This window comes from Trachemys scripta, chromosome 25 (genome assembly GCF_013100865.1).
Source record: "Trachemys scripta elegans isolate TJP31775 chromosome 25, CAS_Tse_1.0, whole genome shotgun sequence".
Classification (NCBI taxonomy): Eukaryota; Metazoa; Chordata; order Testudines; family Emydidae; genus Trachemys; species Trachemys scripta.
Genome location: NC_048322.1, coordinates 2948069 through 2973978, shown reverse-complemented (window position 1 = coordinate 2973978; position 25910 = coordinate 2948069). Strand labels below are relative to the sequence as shown.

The 25910-nt window shown below is 47.3% G+C and overlaps 1 protein-coding gene and 1 long non-coding RNA gene across 2 annotated transcripts in view; one reads left to right on the top strand and one right to left on the bottom strand.

Moving 5' to 3' along the window:
* Positions 1–5282, bottom strand: part of LOC117869987 (zinc finger protein 345-like) — a 43710-nt gene extending 38428 nt beyond the window's left edge. The window contains exon 1 of the mRNA XM_034757099.1: positions 5020–5282. The gene's annotated coding sequence lies outside the window, so the exon portion shown is untranslated. The remainder of the gene's footprint in view (positions 1–5019) is intronic.
* LOC117870099 lies at positions 5278–14878 on the top strand. Its single transcript, XR_004643928.1, has 3 exons — positions 5278–5432; positions 9993–10222; positions 14796–14878. It is a non-coding gene; the product is annotated as an uncharacterized LOC117870099 (long non-coding RNA).
* Positions 14879–25910: the final 11032 nt, after the last annotated feature.

Below are 25910 nucleotides of genomic sequence, written 5' to 3'. Positions count from 1 at the left end.
GGGTTTTAGCCCACGAAAGCTTATGCCCAAATAAATGTGTTGTCTCTAAGGTGCCACAAGTATTCCTCGTTGTTTTTGCTGATACACACTAACACGGCTACCACTCTAAAACACCAGTGTGACAGAGACCTTCAGTTCCCAAAACAGCAGTACGGTGGCACTAGAACTGGGATCTATTTCTAGCTCTATCACGGACAGACTGGGTAACCTTGAACACGTCTATGTTTCTCCTCCCATCTTTAGTCTCTTTACCCAGCTGCCCACTCACTGGGGACTCCTTCTCTCCAGAGCCACTCACCACTAAAATCTGTGTGGGTGTCACCAGAGCTAAGGTAGTTCAGCTCTGGAATAGTCTTACAAGACTGACTGTGGAGTCTCTTTCCCTGGAAGTTTTTTAAGAACAGGTAGGACAAATCTCTGTCAGAGATAATCTGCATATACTTGGTCCTGCCTCGGCAGAGAGAGCTGGACTTGATGACATCCTGAGGTCTTTTCCAGCCCTACATGTCTATGATGCTATGCAATATATTAAAACACAAAATACAGAATAAAACCCACCAGAACTTAATGTCCGGCAATTCAGAAAAAAACAAACAAACCACACACAACCTACACTCCTGTCATAACTATAAAGGGAAGGGTAACAGCCCTCCTGTGTACAATACTATAAAATCCCTCCTGGCCAGAGACTCTAAAATCCTTTCAGCTGTAAAGGGTTAAGAAGCTCAGGTAACCTGGTGGACACCTGACCCAAAGGACCAATAAGGGGACATGATACTTTCAAATCTTGGTGGGGGGAAGGCTTTTGTTTGTGCTCTTTGTTTGGGGGAGTTCGCTCTTGGGACTAAGAGGGACCAGACATCAATCCAGGCTCTCCAAATCTTTCTGAACAAGTCTCTCATATTTCAAACTAGTAAGTAAACAGCCAGGCAAGGAGTGTTAGTTTTATCTTTGTTTTCTCAACTTGTACATGAACTTTTTGCTAGGGTATTTACCTCTGTTTGCTGTAACTTTGAATTTAAGGCTATAGGGGGGGTCCTCTGGGCTCTTTAAGTTTGATTACCCTGTAAAGTTATTTCCCATCCTGATTTTACAGAGATGATTTTTACCTTTTTCTTTAATTAAAAGCCTTCTTTTTAAGAACCTGATTGATTTTTCCTTGTTTTTAGATCCAAGGGGGTTGGATCTTGATCCACCAGGAGTTGGTGGGAGAAAGGAGGGGGGATGGTTAATTTCTCCTTGTTTTAAGATCCAAGGAGTTTGGATCTGTATTCACCAGGGAACTGGTGAAGAGTCTCTCAAGGCTATCCAGGGAAGGGAATTAGCACTTTGGGAGTGGTGGCAGCGGACCAGATCTAAGCTGATAGTTAAGCTTAGAAGTTTCATGCAGGCCCCCACATTTGTATCCTAAAGTTCAGAGTGGGGAAGCAGCCTTGACAACTCCACAGCATAAAATGACAATACAAAGGAAAAGAAAGTAAGACAATGCAAACTATGACATCCTAGGACAAAAGTACACAATGGAAAATAGCTCAACTCAAACCAAAACAACACAGGCACCAAACAAGATGAGGCAAAACAATGCACCATAAAACTGCAACAAAACATGGTGCATCAGAGTTCCAAATGGCACCATGCAAAACAGCTCAGCATAGAACAGGACACAGGACAAAACAGAATTATTTCAATGTAGGCATGGAAGGGATCTTGCGAGGCATCTACTTAAGGCTCCTGTGATGAGGCAGGACCAAGTATCCCTAGACATTCCCGGACTGATGTATCTCTAACCTGGTCTTAAAAACCTCGAATGAGGGAAATTCCACAACCTCACTTGGAAACCAATGCAATGCAAACACTCTGACCAAAACAACGCTGTAAACCCACACAAGCTGGGCTTCGGGTTAAGATGAGAGGCAAGAATTCAAACAATCTGGGTTTAGTTCCCAGTTTTTCCCCAAATTCTCCATGCAACCTCGAGCAAATTACATCAGCTCTTTGAGCTTCAGTTTCCCCATCTGTAAAATGGAGAGTCGCCTCCCACCATTGGCCTATTTAGCCTTTGAGCTCTTTGTGGCAAGGACTCTGTCACTGTGGGCATGTCTACACTGCAATTAGACACCAGTGACTGGCCCGTGCCCACTGACTTGGGCTCACACGGCTCAGGCTGCAGGGCTGTTTAATTGTGGAGTAGATGTTCCGGCTTTGGCTGCAGCCCAAGGTCTGGCACCCCCCTACCTCGCAGGGTCCTACAGCCCAGCTCCAGCTTGAGCCCAGACATCTACACTGCAATTAAACAGCCCCTTCGCCTGAGCCCCGTAAGCCTGAGTCAGCTGGCATGGGCCAGCTGTGGGTTTTTAATGGCAGGGTAGAGATACCCTTGGTGTGTGCAGCACCGGTCACAATGGGGACCCTGATCTTGGTCAATGTCTGTGCAGGAGCCCTGCACAACAGGGGCCTAATCTCAGTCAAGGGCTCTGCAACCCCCAGCATTACAGGATCCCTGATTTTTTGGGGGGTCCCTGCAGCATCTGGCAAAATGTGGGAGCAGGATCTCTGTCAGGGTCTCTGCAGTGCCCAGTACAGTGGTGGGGTGTGATCTGGGTTGGGATCAGTGCAGTGCCAGGCCCAACGGGGACACAGATCTCAGCTGAGGTCTCCCAGCACAATGGAGGCAGAAATCTGTGCCACAGTCGTGCACTGGCACAAGGGGGGCAATGATCTCAGTCCCGGTCTCAGTTTTACCTGGCACAATCAGGGGTCTGATGTCAGATGGGGTCTCTACAGTGCCCCGCACAACAGGGGTGCAGAGCTCAGTTGGGGTCTCCACAGCACCTGTCACAACAGTGGGGTCTGACCTCTGTTGGGGTCTCTGCAGTGCCTGGCAGAACAGGACCCAGATCTCAGTGGGGGTCTCTGCAGCTCCAGGAACAACAAGGTCCCTGATTTTGTTTGCTGTCTCTGCAGCGCCTGGCACAATGGGAGCCTGATTGAACTTCGTGTTGATGCAGGGCCTGGCACAACAGGGGCTCAGAACTCAGTCAGGGTCACTGTAGCACCCGGCACAACAAGGTCCCTGCTCTCTCTGTACCCCTCTCTGTAGGGGTCTGTGCAGTTCCTGGCACGAGTGCACCAAACGTGGTCAGGGTTTGTGTAGTGCCTGGCACACTGGGGGACCTGATCTCAGGCAAGACCTGGGCGACGCTCAGTCCGATAAGAGCCCTGATCTCAGTCAGACACCTGGAGAGAAAAGCAGGAAGATTTTCAAGAATTAGATATCAGTAGCTCAAAACTGAGGAAAAAATGGGGCACAAACTAAATATTTGCCAATATAAGAGAGAAGCACGAACATCTGGGGACATTTTATGTCACCATTCAACAGTTCAAGAGAAAGGAGGGGAAATTTGAGGGGATTATACAGCGATATTCAATCAAGAACAGAATGGGATGGATTCTACTTGCCTCACATTCACATGGCCAGCAGGGAGCCCTGGGTGATGCTGCTTTCACAGGGGAAAGGAGTGGAGCTGGAGTCAGAAGGTCACTGGCTCTGGGGTCTGGAAATGTGACAGGCAGTGGTGGGAGTTGCTGGGTTCGTAGTTGGGGAAAGTAGTTGGGACTGGGAAACCTGGGGCTGGGCTGACTCTATGGGGGGCACTTGCTCCTCCCTTCCTTTCCTGGGCCTTTCCATGCCCTGTTGCCAGCAGACAGTGGCCCCCCCAGCTGAGCCCAGAGGTATCCCTGTCTCAGGGCTCTCCCAGCCTCTGCCCAGTAACCCTCTTCCCATTTCAGAAATCACTCAGGGGAACCATTTCTCACCTAAATAAGGACAAATCACTGCAAGTAAAAATGGGGGGAAACACCCCAAACCTGAGATTTGAACTGGACATTGGCAAGGTGGAGAGAAAATGGGGAACAATCGGGGGAGGGGAATAGGGACCTTCTCAGGGATTTGAGGGAAAGGGGGGGGGGAGAAATCACCCTGGATGTTGCTCCTTGCTCTCTAGAGAGAAAGGGGGCAGGGCTGGAGAGGATGGGGGGTCCCCACGGGAGGGGGCAGCAGTAAATCCAAGGGGATCTCAGCCCCCCCGCTTTCTCTCCCTGCTCCTCGGGGGGTCACCGGCTCTTCTCCTCCACTGGCCATGTCCAGGCTGCACAGACATTTTCCATCCGCCCCTTTCCGAGGTTTCCCCCTCCGCCTGGCCACCCCCGCCCAGCCCCATGCAGGGACCCCAGTGAGGGCTGGTCCCCTCCCCCCTAGGGTTACCATATTTTGAGTGTCCAAAAAGAGGACACTCCACAGGGACCCAGCCCTGCCCCCGCCCCAACTCCACCCCTTCCCGCAAAGTCCCCACCCCAACTCCGCCCCCTCCCCTGCTTCCTGCTTGATTCGCGGGAAGCCTGAAGCAGGCAGCAGGTAAGCTGGGGGGGGGGTGTGGAGGCGCGGCCCAGTCTGCCCCCCCCAACCGAGTGGCTCCCTCCGGCGGCCGGCCCCAGCCCCAGCGTCTCCAGCCTGCCTCGGCTCGGGCCCTGGGGTGCCGGACCCGGGCCAGTCCCCGGCCGAGCACCCCCAGGCCAGCACCACCGGGCCCGGCCCGACCCCCGGCCCAGCACTGCCGGCCTAGCACAGCCGGGCCCCAGGCCAGCTCCCCCGGCCCAGCACTGCCGGCCCTGGCCCGGCCCCCGGCCCAGCACCGCCAGCCCCTCCCTATTTTCCCGGACATGTTCGGCTTTTTGGGATTTCCCCCCCAGACGGGGATTTGGTGCCCAAAAAGCCGGACATGTCCGGGAAAATCCGGAAGTATGGTAACCCTACTCCCCCCCCGGGACACCCCGTGGGGCCCCAGGGCAGAGCCTGGCCGGTCCCAGGGGCGTTGGGCTCCTGCGGGGACAGCAGCTCCGAGCCCCCCGCGGGCGCTGCCCCCAGGGAGCAGATCCCGGCGCTGCGAGATGCCGGGTGCCCCCCACGGACACTGGGGCAGAGTCACCGCCCGGCCCCGCCCCCGGGGCTCGCTCCGGTACCTGGAGGCTGCAGCTCCGCAGCGGGGCGGGCAGAGCCCGGGGCGGCCCCAGCGGGAGCAGGGCGCGGGCCGGGCACGGGGGGGTTAATGGGTCTCCCCAGCACAGACCCTCCTGCTCAGCCCGGCCCCGCAGCGCTAGGGAGCAGCAGCGGGTGAGCGCTGCCTCTGCGCATGCGGGACTCTCCCTCCCCCGCCATCTGCGCATGCCCAGAGCCGGGAGACACAAAACCCTTCTCCGGCTCCGGGAGAGGCTCCCACACCACCGCACGAGCCAGACAAAGCCGCAGCGCTCCGCGCGCGTTCGCAACCCGGCTCGTCCCCCCCCCTCACCTAACGTCACTTCCGTTCCCAGGAGAGTCAGGAACTACATCTCCCAGACTGCTCCAGGGGGTGCTTCCGCCCTCGCCAGCCCAGGTAAGGGAGAGAGGGGTCAGCAGCGATTACTGCGCATGCTCAGTGAGAGCCTTAGCGCGGGGGATGGGAGAACAAAGCTGCTCTTGCTGCTGCCTTTGTAATGACACAAACTGCCCCTGCTCCCAATTCCCTACTTTGGGAGCACTGAGCATGCTCGCCCGAACAGCATGCCCGGTAACCTTCGCTGTTGCCACTGCCCTCACTTCTGGTTACAATTTGCTGCCTCCTCTTTGGGGGGGTTTAAAAGCATTAAGGGGGGCAAATCACAGCGGGGGGCTGTCAGGGTCTGAGCAGGGGGCAGAAATTTACTGGCCTTGAGGGATCAAGCTACTGTAGGTAGCGGCAGAAGGGGGGCTGACGGGGAAAAATCAGGGGTGGGAGCTGGGGTTAAGCCCAGGGGAGAGACGCTGCCAGACCCGGTGGGGGGACAAAACCCCTGTTTAGGGAGGGGAAGAGTGGAGAACAGTGACCCCGTGGGATAAGCCACCTGCTGTGCTCGCTAATCTAGGGGCGTAGGGGCAGGGCTGGCTCCAGGCACCAGCTTACCAAGCAGGTGCTTGGGGCAGCCACTTCGGAGAGGGGCGGCACGTCCAGCTGTTCGGCGGCAATTCGGTGGATGGTCCCTCACTCCTGGACGGAGCAAAGGACTTCCTGCTGAATTGCCGCCGCAGAGCAGATCGCGGCTTTGTTTTGTTTTGGTTTTTTTGTTCGTTTTTTTTGTTTGTTTTTGTTTGTTTGTTTGGCTGCTTGGTGAGGCCAAAAGCCTGGAGCCAGGTGGGGGCAAGTGGGGCAATTTTCCGCAGGGGCCCCCACAAGTATGTCAGAGGCTGCCCCTGCCTCCATCTTCCCCCATTCCCCGGCGTCTCAGTGCGCTGCGTCCGGGAGCAGCCCTGGCGTGCTGCAGCGCCGTGGCTCCAACGCTGTCCGGGGCCACTCCTGGAAGCGGCGCGCTGAGGCTCTGGGAGAGGGGGTAAGTGGCATGCTAAGGGGCCGGGGCCGGGCACCCCCCCAACCCCGTCCCAACCATCACCATCACCTAGCAACAGCCCATTATGTAATTGCAAATGTATACATACCATTAAAGCATTTAATGTTTTTAAATAAGGTATTTTGTGTATTTTCAAATTATTACAAATTAATTTTTGAATATATTTCACTAGTTATTTTTTACATTTCCAAATACATGTTACTATAGTATTGCAACTTTTTTTATGGAAGGGGACCCCGAAATTGCTTTGCCCCAGGCCCACTGAATCCACTGGGCGGCCCTGTGCAGGGCTACATTACTGCTCCAGCCAGGAGACTGAATGCGGTGAAATATTGTACAGACACTCCCTCCCTCAAACTCTGCCTCTCACATTTTGAATATGTAGAAGTGTCTTCTATCAGTTTTTATGTCTATATGAAATCACTCAGTGCAGCTCATTTCTCTTCTATAACGTGCTGAGTTGCTAACTCCCTCCCAGAGCCCACATGTCTGCACTCCCTCCTGTACCCTAATCCCCTGCCCCAGGTCAGAGCCTGCACCCCTCACTCAGACTCCCCATAGCCTGCAACCCTCCTGCACCCCAACTCCATCCCAGAGCCTGCACCCCAAAAAGGGCTGGATTAACCTTTTGTGGGCCTGGTGCTAAACATATTTGTGGGCCCCCATGATGGAAATGGGGACATGGGGCAGAGGTGCAGAGTCCTCAGAGTGATGGGCTGGCCAGGGGCAATGGGAGATGGGTCATGGCACAGCAGGGACAACCCCACTCCACCCAGCGCAGTACAAGGGCACTGTTTACAAACTGGGAGCTGCCAGACGCACACTGGCCAGCCCGGCCCTGCACTCCCATTGTGCTTCTTCCCCTTCGGGGCAGGCCCATGCTGCACCATGCTACCCCCGTGCCCAGCACCCCTCTGACTCCCTACACCCAGTGCCACACCACCCAGAGACCCCCCACAAACCCCCATGCCCAGTGCCCTCCCACAGACCACTCCCCCACCCATTCAGAACCCCCCCACAGATCCTCTCACTGCCCAGTGCCCCCTAGTTGGAGACCCCCCACAGCCCTCCCACAACTGCACAGTGCCCTGCACTTCCCTGCCCAGAGCCCCCCCACAGATTCCCTCACTGCCCAGTGCCCCCACCACCCAACTGCCACAACTGCACAGTGCCCCGCACAGACCCCTCCACACTTCCCAGCGCCCCGACACACACAGATCTCCCCACCCCTCAATGCACAGCCCCCCCGACCCACTAGAGACCTACTCTCCCACACCCTAAGCCCCAGCCACAATAGCCAGCCCTGATGGGAGGTGACTGTGTCTGCCAGGCTGAGCCGGCAATGCAGCCAGAGCTGGTCCTGGGGCAGGATAACTCCGGCCCCTTGGGGGTGCAATCAGCCAGGCTGGAGCAGGAGCAGAGCCTACCTGGGCCAGGCTCCCTCAGGACCCACATGCCTGGCAGGACCCAGCTGAGCCTTCTCCCCCGCCATCCCCTGTGACTGGCCCAGCCTCTGCACCAGTCCCAGGTGGCTCTTTCCCTTGGGAGGCAGGTGGGGCCCCACAGGTCCCAGGCAGTGGAGACAGCTCAGAGCTGGAGCAGTGCTGGGGAGTGGGGTAGATTCCCTGGGACGTGACTCCCGAGATCCCACCCACACCCATTGGCCCCGTGGCCAGCAACCCTGCCGAGCCCACATGGTGGCCCCCAGCTGCTGGGTGATGAGCCCCCTACAACAGCGGCATAGCCACGTTCTCACATCAGGGATTTCTTGTATTTTGTATAGTAAGTGTTTAATATAAAAATCAGGTAGTAGGGTTTACAATGTTATAACAAGAGATTATGCTATTACCATTATCCAGTCAACTTGCACAATACTATTTTGAATTAGTGATAATTCACAGACAGAGAAAGAAGAAAGCTGAATTTAGAGAACAATTATTAACCAGATTCTTGGTTATTCACCAGCTACTTTGCTCCAGTCCATACGATAAACCCAGTAGAATCTGGCCAAGAGAATATTCACCTCAAATTGGCATCTGCTACACTCCCCCCCCCCCCCCCCCCCACTCCCCCCCCCCCCTTTTCAGCAGGGCCCCCGGGGGGGGCAAAGGGAGAAATTTTCCCCAGGCCCTGGGGGCCCCACAGGCCCTGAGTATGTTGGAGGCTCCCCCCGCCTCTGTCTTCCCCCATCCCATCCCCCGGCATCCTGGATGCGGCGTGGTGAGGCTCCGGGAGAGGGGGTAAGCGGCATGATAAGGGAGGGGCTGGGGACTCCCCCCGACCCCATCCCCCACTGCCCTGACCCCCAGCTCTGAGCCCAGCCTCTCTGAGCCGAGCACCCCCCGACCCCGTTCCCCCCACAGCCCATCCCCCCAGCTCATCCCCTCTGAGCAGGACACCTCCCTACCCATCCCCCCCACAGCCCTGACCCCCAGCTCTGAGCTCAGCCCCTCTGAGCCGGGCACCCCCCAACCCAGAGCCCAGCTCCCCCCGCAGCCCTGAGCAACAGCAGCACCACCCCCAGGCAGCAACAACCCATTGGCACCAACCATCACCACCACCCAGCAACAGCCCATTATGTAATTGCATATGTATACATACCATTAAAACATTTAATGTTTTTAAATAATGTATTTTGCGTATTTTCAAATTATTACAAATTAATTTTTGAATGTATTTCACTTTTTTTTTACATTTCCAAATACGTTACTATAGTATTGCAACTTTTTTTTATGGAAGGGGCCCCCGAAATTGCTTTGCTTTGTAATAATTTGAAAATACACTAAATACATTATTTTAAAACGTTAAATGCTTTAATGGTATGTATACCAGCTGTTTAGCTGCAGTGCGCCAGGGCCGCTCCCAGACGCGGCGCGCTGAGACGCCAGGGGATGGGGGAAGACGGAGGCAGGGGGAGCCTCCGACATACTCATGGGGGCCTGGGGCAAATTGCCCCACTTGCCTCCCCCCGGGCGGCCCTGAGACATTCTCTCGCCTAGACCTAGACCAGTTTCATAATTCTCTATAGATTTGTCACCAAGATCAAGGGCTGCAGTGAAAAGACAGCAAGGCCTGTGTGCTGGACTGCCCCAGGTGAGGGGCCAGACCCAGCTATGTGGATGGGTTAAAGGGGTCTGTAATGGGCCCCTTCCCAGGGTGGGCCTGGTGCCATGGTGCCATTAGCACCATTGTAAACCCGGTATTGACCCCAAGCCCCCTCCCACAGCAAAACTGCCTTGGACCTTTTCTGGATGCCACCCAAAAATATAAAAACCTGCTGCCCCGGTGCTACTTTACTGCTACAGGAGACTTGATGTAGTGAAATAATTTCCCTAAAGTCCATCAAACTCTGCATCACACATTTTGAGTATTTAAGAGTCTCTCATAACTATTGGTCTATGTGAAGTCTCATAACAGTTCACAAATTTTAGGATTGCCTTTTGCTGCATTTATCTTGCCTGTGATTCCAGCCCTTAGAGTCCCATGTTCACATGTCATTGCTTGTGTGTAGAAGCTGATTCACAAATATTCAGTAAGTGTATTATATGGTGTCATCTTACATCCTTCTCAAGGGCAAAAATCTTCCGCAACAATGAAGGCTTGGGCTCATGACCAGTGGCTGCAGAACTATTGGATGCACAAGTCCACATTTCTGCATCTGTGTGCAAAACTCACCAAAATAAAAGCTGCACTGACAATGGAGAAGAAAAAATAATTGCACTAATGGGACCTGCAACACCAGATTCTTATTGGTCAATCAGTGGTCTCTCTCCTAAACCAAGGTGGAATGTATTTCTTTAATGTAAGTAGTCACAACATATTGTTAAAGCTCATTTTATGCTCAGTTATCAGGGGGTAGCCGTGTTAGTCTGTATCTACAAAAACAACAAAGAATCTGGTGGCACCTTAAAGACTAACAGATTTATTTGGGCATAAGCTTTCGTGAGTAAAAACCTCACTTCTTCGGATGCATAGAGTGAAAGTTACTGATGCAGGCATTATATACTGACACATGGAGAGCAGGGAGTTACTTCGCAAGTGGAGAATCAGTGTTGACAGGGCCAATTCAATCAGGGTGGATGTAGTCCACTCCCAATAATAGATGAGGAGGTGTCAATTCCAGAAGAGGAAAAGCTGCTTCTGTAATGAGCCAGCCATGCCCAGTCCCTATCAACCACACACTTAGGACAGACTCTTCTGCTGGGCTATCTCAGGGACTCTCTTTCTGTCCCACCATCCCCACAAACACGATACAGTTCTGCGGTGATCTGGAAGCCTACTTTCATCGTCTCTGACTCAAGGAATATTTTCAACGCACCACTGAACAGTGCACTAGCCCACAGGAACTCTCCTACCAACACTACAATATGAAGAACTCTGCATGGACTCCTCCTGACGGTCGAAATGACAAACTGGACCTCTACATAGAGTGCTTCCGCAGACGTGCACAGGCTGAAATTGTGGACAAACAACATTACTTGTCCCATAACCTCAGCCGTACAGAACGCAATGCCATCCACAGCCTCAGAAACAACTCTGACATTATCATCAAAGGGGCTGACAAAGGAGGTGCTGTGGTCATAATGAACAGGTCAGATTATGAACAGGAGGCTGCCAGGCAACTCTCCAAGACCACATTCTACAGGCCACTATCCTCTGATCCCACTGAGGAATACCAAAAGAAACTACACCATCTGCTCAAGAAATTCCCAGCTACAGTACGGGAACAAATCTACATGGACACACCCCCAGAACCCCGACCAGGGGTATTCTATCTGCTACCCAAGATCCATAAACCCGGAAACCCTGGAAGCCCCATCATCTCAGGCATTGGCACTCTTACTGCAGGATTATCTGGCTATTTGGACTCTCTCCTCAGACCCTACGCTACCAGCACTCCCAGCTATCTTCGAGACACCACCGACTTCCTGAGGAAACTACAATTCATTGGTGTTCTTCCTGAAAACACCATCCTGGCCACCATGGATGTAGAAGCACTTTACACCAATATTCCACATGAGGATGGACTACAAGCTGTCAGGAACAGTATCCCTGATGAGGCCACAGCAAGCCTGGTGGCTGAGCTTTGTGACTTTGTCCTCACCCACAACCACTTCAGATTTGGGGACAACTTATACCTTCAAGTCAGTGGCACTGCTATGGGTACTCGCATGGCCCCACAGTATGCCAACATTTTTATGGCTGACTTAGAACATTTCCTCAGCTCTCGTCCCCTAGTGCCCCTCCTCTACTTGCGCTACATTGATGACATCTTCATCATATGGACCCACGGAAAGGAGGCCCTTGAATAATTCCACCTGGACTTCAACAATTTCCACCCCACCATCAACCTCAGCCTGGACCAGTCCACACAAGAGATCCATTTCCTAGATACTACAGTGCAAATAAGTAATGGTCACATAAATGCCACCCTATACTGGAAACCTACTGACCGCTATACGTACCTACATGCCTCCAGCTTCCATCCAAGACACATCACACGATCCATTGTCTACAGCCAAGCCCTAAGATACAACCGAATTTGCTCCAACCCCTCAGACAGAGAAACACCTACAAGATCTTTCTCAAGCATTCATAAAACTACAATACCCACCTGGGGAAGTGAGGAAACAGATTGACAGAGCAAGACAGGTACCCAGAAATCACCTACTACAGGACAGGCCCAACAAGGACAATAACAGAACACCACTGGCCATCACATACAGCCCCCAGGTAAAACCTGTCCAGCGCATTATCCACGATCTACAACCTATCCTGGAAAATGATCCCTCACTCTCACAGACCTTGGGAGGCAGGCCAGTCCTCGCTTACAGACAACCCCCCAACCTGAAGCAAATACTCACCACACCACAGAAACACCAACCCAGGAACCAATCCCTGTAGCAAACCTCGTTGCCTACTCTGTCCCCATATCTACTCTGGCGACACCATCAGAGGACCCAACCACATCAAGGGCTCATTCACCTGCACATCCACTAATGTCATATATGCCATCATGTGCCAGCAATGCCCCTCTGCCATGTACATTGGCCAAACCGGACAGTCCCTCCGCAAAAGAATAAATGGACACAAATCGGACATCAGGAATGGTAACATACATAAGCCAGTAAGTGAACACTTCAATCTCCCTGGTCATTCTATTACAGATTTAAAAGTCACTATCATTGAACAAAAAAACTTCAGAAACAGACTTCAAAGAGAAACAGCAGAACTAAAATTCATTTGCAAATTCAACACCATTAATCTGGGCTTGAATAGGAACTGGGAGTGGCTGGCTCATTACAGAAGCAGCTTTTCCTCTCCTGGAATTGACACCTCCTCATCTATTATTGGGAGTGGACTACATCCACCCTGATTGAATTGGCCCTGTCAACACTGATTCTACACTTGCGAAGTAACTCCCTGCTCTCCACGTGTCAGTATATAATGCCTGCATCAGTACCTTTCACTCTATGCATCCGAAGAAGTGAGGTTTTTACTCACGAAAGCTTATGCCCAAATAAATCTGTTAGTCTTTAAGGTGCCACCAGACTCCTTGTTGTTTTTATGCTCAATGTCGTGTTAAGATCTCTGCAGTCACAGATAATAACGGTCTTCTTGGGGAATCAGGACACAGTATCCAGTCTGCCAGACAGACACACACAGACACACACACACACACACGCACCCCCACTTGAACAAAAACTGATTTTTGAAAAAACTTGCATAGAGCAGTAAATGGCAGTGTGAGACACACCTATATCCCTGGTGACAAGTTTCAGGCAACTCCCTTATCCTCATCCACACCCAGCTCATCAGTTAGACCAATTCTAGTAGTGAAACTTGGATTGATATCCAAAATACTGAAGCAGACAAATTTCATTGTCAGCATCCTGAAGGAACACCAGCCATAGTTAGAAGTGATCAGCTCCGATTGTCTAGCCTAAAGAAATTCCTTGAGTCATCAGTTTACCCATAAACAAATCTAGTCTCCTCCCTTCAAGCAATTGTATATTTTCTCTATAAAACCATATACTGACTCTCCAGTAACATTTCTGATGCATGCATAGACCCAAATTCTGTCTGAGTTCCACTGGGGTTTCATCTACTCCAAGACTCTGAGCTACGATCATCAACTGGGAAGCCTCACGAGTTCAAGCTTCCTGGAGTGATGAGGTCCCTCATTTTCCCTCTCTGTTTCCTTTTCTACCTCAGGTATTAACCTTTAATAATGTAACTTATTTTGTTTAGGCTCTCCTTTGAGTAGTTATCACTATTAGTCCATAAATAACTTTACTCTTGTGTTTGTATCTTCCACATTTATTCTGCAGCAACGCTTCTTTTTCCTAAGCTACAGACACCTGTAGCGCCCAAAAATACTCTGGGGTTTGCTCATCAAGTGGGTTACTACCAGTACAATTGTGATGTAAGAGTGGGGATAGGGACATGCTAAATCTGGGAAAAATAAGGGTGTCAGCTTGAAAGTGCTGTTTGACTCATTGCATTGGGAACAATAGCAGTACATTGATAGAATTACATAACCACCCTCCCTCCAGGAGAGTAACCCTAATAAATGAGTGTACTCCAAAGTATTGTGCAAAGTTGGTCACAAATTGTTGAACAAACGCAGGCAACATGTGACCCTAATCACATGTTAATTGTTGAGTAGTTGCTGTGGCGTAGGGAAACTGAGGCACAGACCTGAGCAAGCTCTCTTTTTCAGACCAAGCTCCTTTAGCAAGGTCTCTCTCTCTCTCTGTCTCTCATAGAATATTTGTTAACCTTCTGCTAAGAATCTTGCTTAGAATACCTGTAGAATGGTGCAATAAGGAGTTAAGAGTTGTGCCTTAAAAATAAAGGTTTTCCAGCAATACTGTTAGTAGTGAAAGAGGGGTGCTTTACAACAGCTTTATACACAAGCAGTACATTAGTAGAATTATCGGGGGGGGGAACCCAAACTAGTAACCCCAATAACTGAGCATACCCCAAGTAATGGTCAAATCTGGTAAAAGTACACAAATAGTAATGGTCTTCCTGGCTAACTGCATGTTTAATCAAGAATCTTTAAAATAACTGTATAGTCATTTCTTAAATGGTTTGCATGCCTTTAATCATGGTGATTTATTTATTGCTCCCCATTTCTCTATTGTTTATCTGTGTGGTCTGTGTCTGTTTTTTTTATTTTCTTTGGTGAATGTATAAGTAATTTTGCTGGGTGTAAAACAATTAAGGCGGTGGGATCTAATTTGTTAGATAATGGATTAACATTATGTTAGGATTGATTAGTTAAATTACAGTAAAATGATTGATTAAAGGCATAGCTGAGAATGAGGTGATACTGATATGTGTATGTTATAGGTGTTTCTCTATTTCAGATTCTTCAGAGTTTCAGAAAACTATTTTCTCCCAAAAAGTTGCACCAACCAAAAAATTACCTCTACAACACACATAATGGCAAGTAAATAGAATGTTTCCATGTGTTCCCATGGGGGAGGGATAGCTCAGTGGTTTGAGCATTGGTCTGCTAAACTCAGGGTTGTGAGCACAATCCTTAAGGGGGCCATTTAGGGATCAGAGCAAAAAAAAAAAAGAAAGGGGGGAAAAAAAAACTGTCAGGGACAGTACTTGGTCCTGCTAGTGAAGGCAGGGGACAGTACTCAATGACCTCTCAAGGTCCCTTCCAGTTTTATGAGATAGGTATGTCCCCATATATTATTAATTATTCATTTGTTTTCAGAACCCATTATTTTCAAGCAACTGTGCTTGTGTTTTCTTTTTTGATTGACATTTTTGTGCTGTTACATTTACTGTCCTGAGTCACTATGTCTATACATGGTTACAATCTTGTAGGTGATATCCTTATCTCTAATAACATTCAATCTGCATTGAGCGAATACAGCCGTAATTTGCAAGCCACAAATACTTCAAAATTATGCACATTCCTGCAATTTATTTATGTCTGTCTTGTGACTGGCCTATGAATGATGCATTGTTGATTTAGGTTTACCCTGCTTATAGGTCTGCAATGTACATCTCATAGCTTCTAACTCAACTTTGAGTCTTATATGGATTGATATGCCATGTTTGCACTTAAGTAACTGTTTTCTCTTGTAAACAATTCTCAGGGAAATCTTTTGACGAAAAAATTGCAAATGTTTTGGCATACCTAAGGAGTGGCACATATCCTGAAGGAATGAATAAAGCAGGCAGACAGAACCTGCATCGATATGCTGTCAACTTTTCTTTGGAAGGCAAGGAATACTTTTCTTAAGATAATACTGACACATTACACAGGAAACTTCAGCCTGTAAATGATGGTCCTGATGTCCCAACACTGGGATTATTTGGAGTGTTAACCTTACCTTCAATGGGACCGGGATTGGGATCTCTAGTTTTATTAAAATTTTCCAGAAAATCTCCTTTGCTATCTATGCCAGTGGTGCAACAAACGCAGTGTGCTTTGCAGTTATATGAGAAATTAGTATAAATTTTACAAAAAAAACCCATGACTTTGCTTCATTTCTTAAGTATGTTATCCAGTCTGCTGCAAGCACCACCAACAATCACTATATGTTCAATAAGCAAAAATTTCTAACTATACACTGAAATGTCCCCCATGTACTCAAGGCATTATGAACCATACTGTATATAGATGTCTTTGATAGGCATATGCCTTATAATTAATGAATGGCTTTGCAAATAACCAGCTATAGCTTAAGTGCAACACGTTGCCCCCACCCCAGCCCTGGCAGAAGCCATGGGGCAGCAGGGGAAGCCCCTATGCCCGAACCCATCTCCAGCAGAAGTGCCTGGTGGGGCAGGAGAATCCACAGCACCCCGCTCCTGGTCCCCTAAAGAACCGCAGCATCCAAACCGCCGCTGCAGCCCTGGGACTTGAGGAGCTGTCACTCCCTGGTACAGCCCTGGGGCCGTGACATAGGGACAGAGCTTCTCCAGTCCTGGGGCTGTGTGGAAGAGCAGGGTGGGTGGGAAATGAGCAAAGGAGTTGTGGGGCAGACAAAATAGTGGGGAGCCTAGGTGGAACATGGCTGAGATCCTGGGGAAGAGGAAGAAAGGGATAGGACCATATGTGGTGCAGCCAGCGGACATGCCTCCAGCTTCCATCCAAGACACATCACACGATCCATTGTCTACAGCCAAGCCCTAAGATACAACCGAATTTGCTCCAACCCCTCAGACAGAGAAACACCTACAAGATCTTTCTCAAGCATTCATAAAACTACAATATCCACCTGGGGAAGTGAGGAAACAGATTGACAGAGCAAGACAGGTACCCAGAAATCACCTACTACAGGACAGGCCCAACAAGGACAATAACAGAACACCACTGGCCATCACATACAGCCCCCAGGTAAAACCTGTCCAGCGCATTATCCACGATCTACAACCTATCCTGGAAAATGATCCCTCACTCTCACAGACCTTGGGAGGCAGGCCAGTCCTTGCTTACAGACAGGGTAGGTCGGGGCCCAACAATTGCTCTGGCCCGGGGCCCCGATAAACCTTAATCATCCTCCATGCATTTTCTACGATCATCAGAGGGGACATTGTTCCATTCAGCAAAAGGAAGAAAGGTTGTCATTGTGCATACCATGAAAGAAGCCCTGCAACTCTTTGAAAGGGATCATGACAGTCTATTGGGTGGACACCTAGGAATATTCAAAACTAGGAATATGCTGACATCAAAATGCTATTGGCCAGGGATGACAAAAGACATTGCCAATTGGGTATGTAAAGTAATGAAACTAAATCCTGAAGAATGCTATTTACAATTGAAATAGAAGTTCAAAATGTATAAAAGAAATATAAAAGTATATTTGGTGTGCAAATGTGAACTCTGTTCCCTTGCAATACTATTTCCATAACTAAATGTTCATGTCATCATATTGTTCCATCAAAAACAGGTTGCATGATGTCTGACTTGCCAAAAAGAGGGAAAGGAATTAAATATGGATACCACCTTGAGAAGCATAGAGGTGAATTTTGGCATCAGACACATTATTGTTTATCATTATCCACTGTTATTTCTGCAATACAATGAGGCTTTGATTTTGAAACGAGTCCAATGCATACAAGTGGCACAGCATAGTGCAGCAATGACCTGTAATGTGCCTTTGCACTGGCTGGGGATATGTCTTCAGCTTTACTCTTGTATTGTTTTCCATAATCCATTCCTGTACTTCTTTTTGTTTGTTTTTTCTTTCTTTCTTTCTCTTCTGTATTTAAAAGTGGGCTTTCATTCTGATTCTATGGCTGTTGTAACCATATTACATTGTGTACTCTGTTTATGACATATGGGTTTATTGAGAACATTTAGTAATAAACATGTGTAATATGACTGTAACTGGTACCCTTGTATGTAGGTCACTCGGATCTGGGAATTGGTGGGAATGGATTTAATAGGACCATTACCAGTAAAAAAGGATGGATACCAGTATATACTGACAGTCATAGATTATCCTTTAAGATGGGTGGAAGCCTTTCCACTTAGAAGTAAGTCAGCATCTGAGGTGGTAGAGAACATGTGCACAATGATTGTTAGACATGGATGCCCAGAGCGGATACTGACAGATCTTGGTCCGGAATTCAATAATAAGGTAATGACTGGTTTTTTTTTTTTGGTTATTTGTACTATGTAGTCAAACTCACTATCAGGTCACTCATTGATCTAAACAATCACCATCCTTTTTTTTATATAAACTGCTGTTGGTCAACGTCAGTGTTGCTATAAAATTATTTTTTGGTGTCTTCATATCTAAAAAAGAAACGCACAACTACTTGTTTCCAAAACAAATATGAAAAGATGAGCTATTCCTGTTGCTAATTACACATAAAAGTAGTGGCAAATACAAAAGGAACATTCCTTAACACAAGTCTATATGTAAGTTTATGGTGTAATTTATTTTCTTTCAGTTTAACCTGTATGTTTGTGAAAGATTGAGAATAGAACATAGCTTCACCAGCCCATACCACCCACAAACTAATGGCTTGGCTGAAAATGCTAATAAATCCATAAAAAGGTAAGTGAATGGGTGGGAATATTACAGTACTAATGGCAAGTAGCGTGTGCAATGCTAGAAGATGCAATTCACAAAAAAATCTTCAAAAGCAATGTGTTACATGCAAAGTCTTTTTCATTATATATTACACCTTTTGGATTATGTATGATCTGTTTCACTTGTTACTTTATTTTTTTTTAAAAATCAGATCAATTTGCATTTGTTACAGAGCATTGCAGAAGATGGTTGATGACAACGGGAGTAATTGGGATGAATTACTTGACCCCATTTTGTTTTCTTTGTGGACTAAAGTACACGCAACAACAAAAATTTCACCCTTTCGACTAATGTTTTGTGCTGACCCACTGTTTCCAGAAGAGGTCTCAGAGAATTACATGGTAAGTGTATGTTATTACCAGCACCTTTCATGTACACATGCCATTCAATGTGTCTTCATTTTACAAATATAATCCCTTCTCCATTTGTTTACAAAGATCCCAGATCTGAATACATTCAGGGAAGATTTCTGCAAAGAGTACAGCATCAATATGAAATCGAGACATGACGCTGACATTGCACTGACCCTAAGTAACATTTCTAAAGCACAAGAAAAACAACAAAAACATTATGCTAAAAGAAAGAATTCTAAATATGGGGAAATAACATTTGATGTTGGGGACTCTGTTCTGTTACTGAATGCTAGAAAGAGAACAAGAAAAGGAGGAGTACTGGGACCATACAGTACTGGACCATACAAAATTACAACCGTTGAGGGTAAGAGAGTGAAATTAGAAACCATCTCAGGGAAACAGTTAGGAACCATGTACAGTATCGCACACTTAAAACCATTCAAAGAGCCACCAACATTAGCTGCTGAAAGCACATCAGAGGGAAAAATCGGAACTGAAATTGCAGTTGGTGACACTGAACCAGAAACACCCACAGAAGAGATTAGAAAAGTGGATGGTACTGTATCTCACGACAGCACATTAAAAAACATAGAGGTCACAGCAATGGAAGAAGAGGAGGATATAGGGCAAGATGTTTCGAAGAATGATACAAGTGATGCTGATGACTTTTTTGATGACATGCTTATGGAGGAGGTGGAAAACAAGCAATGGATTCTGAAAGGTAATTGGTTACCACACCTTTCTTAAACAGATTAACATAGTTCCATTTATGAAGTATGTTAAAGGTTTTCATGTACAAAGTGGCGGCATTCACAGTAGTAAAACAGAAAAAGGAAACTGTATTACCATGCATGCAATATGTGTTAATATTTTTTTCCTAGTCAAATTTGTAATGCCTGACAAACACACAGAGAGACTGGAGGCCAAAGTGAGAAACATAAAATTGTATGGCTCCTCATTTCATTGCCTGAAACCGAGAAGCTGGATAAGTGATGATACATGTTTAGTGTTACTTAAACGTACATTTGTTAATGGGATTGATTCATCAAATATTATTGAAATTGTGCCTTTTCTTTCATCATGTGTTGTAGGTTATTGATGTATATTTGAGCTGTGTGAGTCGAGAAAGCAGATGGAAAAGTAGACTACTTACTGTGATGGTACATGAAAGTATACATTGATTCAATAAGTAAACAATCATGTGAATATGTGGCACAACATATTGAAGTCCAAATATCCTTGAAATATCAACATAAACCTGAAATTGCAACATTTCTGTGTATTTACTGCTGCCAAACATTTACTGAAATGTATTTGGAGGTGCATATCGGACATACAATACAGGGCCACATTAGTTTTGCTGTACAGTTCAGTGGGTCCATTAATTGAACACAAGTATGCGAACAGCTTAGTCGGTTTTTACATTAAGTAAGACAGAGTAAATTGATTACAAATCATTTTGTTTTTATAGAACTCTCTTACACATACATATCTGATTTGTAACACTAAGGATCCCTTGCATGTCTGTCTATATTAAATTCATTATGTTCTTGACATGCCAGAATTATTAATGCATTAATAACTTTGTTGAATGTCAACAGGTACAAGCCATCTCATCAGTAGTTTCTACTGTCATTCTGTCAGGCAGAGCTCCACAAATGAAAGTGAAGGTAAATGCTAACACACTTTCATACATAGCATGAGCAAAGCACAATTTCATTCTGTGAGTTAAACACAGTGTGAAACAGCAAATACAATGGTGTGTTTGATGTGGAGGAGTAGTCTAATAGTAATACATGTAATGAAACTGGGAAATATAGTATAATGTACATTTCATTGTTTGCTTCACTGGAAACTCTAATTGCATTTCTAATTTTTTTTTAAATAAATACAGAATGAATTACTTCAAAATGATATATTATTGCTTCCTTACCACACACCAGGTCATTGGGTTCTTGCAGTAAGATGTTTTGTATTGTACTTCTGGATTATGGGCAATAAATGTGATAATAAATAAGAGATTTGTAACACAACTATGGTAGCAGTGATATAATTTCCCATGTTGCGGGTTTTCAGTGAGTTCAGTGCATGCAAAGGAAAGTGGAATGTGAATGTTAAAAAATAAAATGCTACTGTCAAGTTATGTTGTGAGTGTAACTTGGAAGAATACATTCTGTAATGAATTAATGATTTCACAATATGCTTTTCTCTTGTGTGTTACTGAGACATTACAAATGAGAATATGTTAATTGCATAATGATTTTTGATAAATCATTATAAAATGTTTGAAATAATCACATTACCAATATAATTTGTGAATATATTTAAACTTACAGATAGCCTCGATGGGGAAAAAAAAAGAATTGTTAATAATTGACCCCTTGTGTGATGAGATGATATGAAAGAACATGCCTGAGGAATTGGAGGTGATTTATTAGATACTTACTTTTACAGTGGACATTAACTGTTCCATTGAAATTTTTTTAAAGGAAATGTAACAATAGTGAGACTAATATCTTCCTGTTAGCTACAAATAAAAATTGAAACAGCATGTACTTGTACTGAATATGCCTAGTAATGGACTTCGCGTGAACTTGTGTGATTTGATTCTGAGGAACGACTTCACAGAATGTGGACATGAAACAGTAGCATGTTATATGATTGAGAATGTGTTATTATCAACATAGGGCACAGCAAATCAGGTGATACATTGTGTACGAGTGAGACAATAATATGAAAGCAAGTGTGTATATATGTGAGCAATAAGTCATTTCGATCATTAATTAAAAAGAGAGAGAATGGATTTTTATCTATGTCCAGAAACTGGAGGGGGAAAAAACGGAAAACAAAGCTCATTTATGCAGTCTGCTAATGTACTCTCTAAAAATTTCAGAAACTTCATCGAACGATTAACTAGCAAATCCTCATCTGATTGGAAGAGTAAAATTGTTCAGCATCTCAGACAAAGTGATGGCCACAATTGCAGACCACTCATGTTAAAGGTATTGAATAACAAATTGCCATTATTATTTGTTATATATGAGTAATTATCCAGGGTGAAAATAAATGCCAGAGATTACCAGTGGGCACTGCACCGGCATCCTTACCAAGGTGTGTGGGGTGGGTTCTGGGCCCTCAGAAGGGATGGGGTCTCCAGCGGAAGGTGCGGTGCTGGGGGGCCAGATTCCACCAGCCAGCCCTTCCTCACAGCTGCTGCTGCAGTGACCAGGAGAACCAGGCCCTTGTAAATCGCTGGAACCCAGGGCCCCTTTTGCTCCCCCACTGTCGGCAGCCCTGCCAGGAGCATCTAACAGCATTGCCAGACCCTATGGCAGGGCCGCTGATGGGGGGGAGGGAGAGGAGGGTGCTAAAGGGGGCAGCAACGTTAAAGCATAAAGCACTGCCACAGCGGAAGTGTAACGTCAGCCGTGTACGGGCCGGTACCAGTAGACGGTTCTTACCAGTATGCTGAACCGGCCCACTTTCACCTCTGGTAATTATGATGTTTATTCTAAATAACAGTGTTGTTAGTTTGCAGAAACGTATTTGCAGCACAAAGACATCAGTATGGTAGAAACAACACAAGAGGCTAATACTGCGTTTAGAAGACATATCGCAATTTTTCTAATGAAGGAGTCAGGTAATTACTTTCTACCATGTACTGTTATCTGATTAGGCACATGTGAACATAACATGAAGAGTGGAATTATGTCACATAGCAGACAGTTATCTTAATACCCCTAAAATGCGATATCTCACAGATTTGGTTCTGTAATGGTGACTATAAATCAATAATATCTTTAAGTACACAAACATTTGAATCGGGTGAATGATTGCTATTGGTCGACCAGTTAAATGAAATTGGCATTTTTAGATACAGGTGCAGTAAAGTAAAAATTTGAGAAAATAGGACTCACAAAAAAGAAAAAGATATGTTCAAACCATTGACTGGATTAAAATACTGACATTAATTAATAAATCAAGATTTGCATTTTCAGCGTTGGTCGTAACGTATTTATCATTTCATAACGCTTTATATTTATTTTTAAGAAAACGTGGAGGACTACTGAATATACTGCAACCTTGTCAACTGTGAAAAGGAAAGTGAGGATTGCACAATGGTAAGAAACATAGAATTATATGAGAAATAAATGCCATAAACTGCCTAAGGATCATGATTCTTGTAAAAACTCCACATCAGTAAACATTTTCTTCATGCTGATAGGCATACATATGTTAGGTAATGCTGACATGTGGAAGGAATAGCATGAGTGAATGCAAAGTATCTGTAACATTATAACCTCTGTGATTTCATTTCTTAATTGTTACTTAACAAAGGTCCAGTGTGATACTTGCAAGAGGTGGGCACATATGCCATACATTACAGAAGGAACCAATCAAGACTACCTAACTGATGAGAAGAAAGAGTACAACTGCAAAAAATGTGCATAGTTCACTTCTTTACCAAAAAAAAAAAAATGTTTAAATGCCTCTTGTTCAAAACATAATGCAACCAAAAGACATTTTAATGTATATACCAGATTATAATAATAAATGTTTTTTATTTTAAAAAATTATTCTCTGTATTTGTGTCCATGTGTATAATGCAAATTATAAAAGTAAATTAAAAAAATGAAAGTGTTATCACCTTGGGCTCAGGGCTATGCTCCATACCCCCAAACCTTACTTCCCTTTTCACGGATTCACACACACAAAAGTGAAACAGCGTGCCTCAATCGTCCAATAGATCAATTTGGCACATTAGCCAGGAGGAAGCAGATCGTGAGTGTTTTTGACCACAAACCCCATACCTCCTGATTCACAACCCAATGGACCAGGCGGTAGCAAGTAGCCCAGATGATCGAGTTGTATTGACACAAACTGTCCCTGCTCCCAATTCCCTACTTTGGGTGCACTGAGCATGCTCACCCGAACTGAGCATGCCCGGTAACCTTCGCTGTTGCCACTGCCCTCTCTCTGCCCTCACTTCTACTTACAATTTGCTGCCCAGATGGTCACGTTGCGTGGCAGAAACTGCACCCAGTTGCAAAACTGGAGGGTTACTATCCTGGGCGATTTCTAGCCGGAGAAGCCCCCACCTCCCAGCCGGGCACGGAGGGGTTAATGCCGGACTCCACCCAGCAAACACCCCGCTGGGGAAGCAGCAGCTGCTCAGCTCCCAGGCAGCAGCGTCTGGTCTCTCAGGAGCTGCCCAGGGTCTGATGCTCTCGGTTCTTTGTTCTCCCGGCTCCTGCCTCCTTCCTCCCGGCACCCACCGCTCCCAGCTGCTCCAGCCCCTTCCTGTGCCCTGCAAACTCCACCCGGGCTGCAGCGCTCGCCGGGGCTGTCTGCAGTGGCTGGGGCTCGCCCCCCAGGACAGCCCCGGGCTCTGCTGAGCCGGGCCCCCAGGGGAGGGAGAGAGAGCGGGATGGGAGCGCTGGGAGCGGGCAGCGAAGTGACTCTGACAAGCGGCCCCTCCTCAGCCCATCTCTGCTCCCCTGCGTCTGTGGCTTCCAGCGCTGCTGGCCTCACTGACACCCCCCCACCGCTCTGGCTCCCCTCAGGAGGGGCCGATCCAGCTCCAGGAGAGCACGTGCCCCCCCGAAACGGGACAGGGATCAAGTGTCCCAGCCAGAGGGGGAAGGGGGCAGACCAGGAGTTCTCAGACTGGGGGTTACAGCCCCTGGGGGGGGGGAGGTTATTATGTGGGGGTCACAAACTGCCCAGCTCTGCAGATAGCAGCAGTGCTAGGGTTACCATACGTCCTTTTTTTTCCCAGACATGTCCGGCTTTTCGGCAGTCAAACCCCCATCCGGGGGGAATTGCCAAAAAGCCGAACACGTCTGGGAAAATGGCAGCTCTGCTCCTCCCTGACTCTTCGGCTCTGTTTAAGAGCCGGGTTGCCCGAGCGCTACCGGCTTCGGGCAGCCCCCGTGCCTCCGGACCCTGCGCCGCCAGAGCCCGGGAGGGGAAGTGCCCGGCTGGGGGCGCAGGGTCCGGAGGCATAGGGGCTGCCCAAAGCCCGAGCGCTACCGGCTTCACGGTTTGCCGGGCAGCCTCCAGACCCTGCGCCCCCGGCTGGGCGCTTCCCCTCCCGGGCTCCAGCTGCGCTGGGGAAGCGCCGGCTGGGGGCGCAGGGTCTGGGGGCTGCCCGGCAAACCCTGAAGCTGGTAGCACTGGGGCAGCCCTTTCCCCCTGGCTGGGAGTGGGAGGGAGGAGGGGGCGGAGTTAGGGTGGGGAAGGGGCGGAGTTGGGGTGGGGCTAGGGGTGGGAAAATGGGTGGGGCCAGGGCCCGTGGAGGGTCCTCTTTTTTTATTTATGAGATATGGTAACCCTAAGCAGTGCAGAAGTGAGGGTGGCAATGGAGCACAAAGTCTGCTGTGAAAAGTGATATTGACAAATGTCTTCCATCCCCAGTATTAAACAGTAACTAGTTTAAAAACCCTTTTCTGCTTATAACAATAATTCAATCAAAGTGTGTTTTCGGATTAATTTAAAAGTGGTGAGAAATGGTAAATTCACTTTAAAGAATCAGGTTATAAATTAAGCATTTAAAATAATGTTAAATATTTAAAAAATTGTTTTGAATTGACAATGGGGGTCACACTCGGATGTTTGCTTTGTACAAGGGGTCACCAATTCAAAAGATTGAGAACCACTGGGTTAGACAGGGAAAGAGGAGAGAGAGACACTGAAAAAGATCTGCAGGGGAAATACCTGGGGAGAGGGGTTCCCAACACCCAAATTTGCCCCGCTCCATTTACTGCCCCATCCCTGGCCTGTATCTCCAGTGCAGAGGTGATCACAGATCCCCCTCTTTGCCAAGGGGGCTTGCACAGGTATTTCCTTCCTGCCAGGCCCCTGCCTCACTGAATAGTTGCATACATTCACTGGTGCTCCTCCCCTTTCCCTACTTCTCTCTGGTTTCAGAGTAGCAGCCATGTTAGTCTGTATCTGCAAAAAGAACAGGAGTACTTGTGGCACCTTAGAGACTAACAAATTTATTAGAGCATAAGCTTTCGTGGACTACAGTTGCATCCGAAGAAGTTGGCTGTAGTCC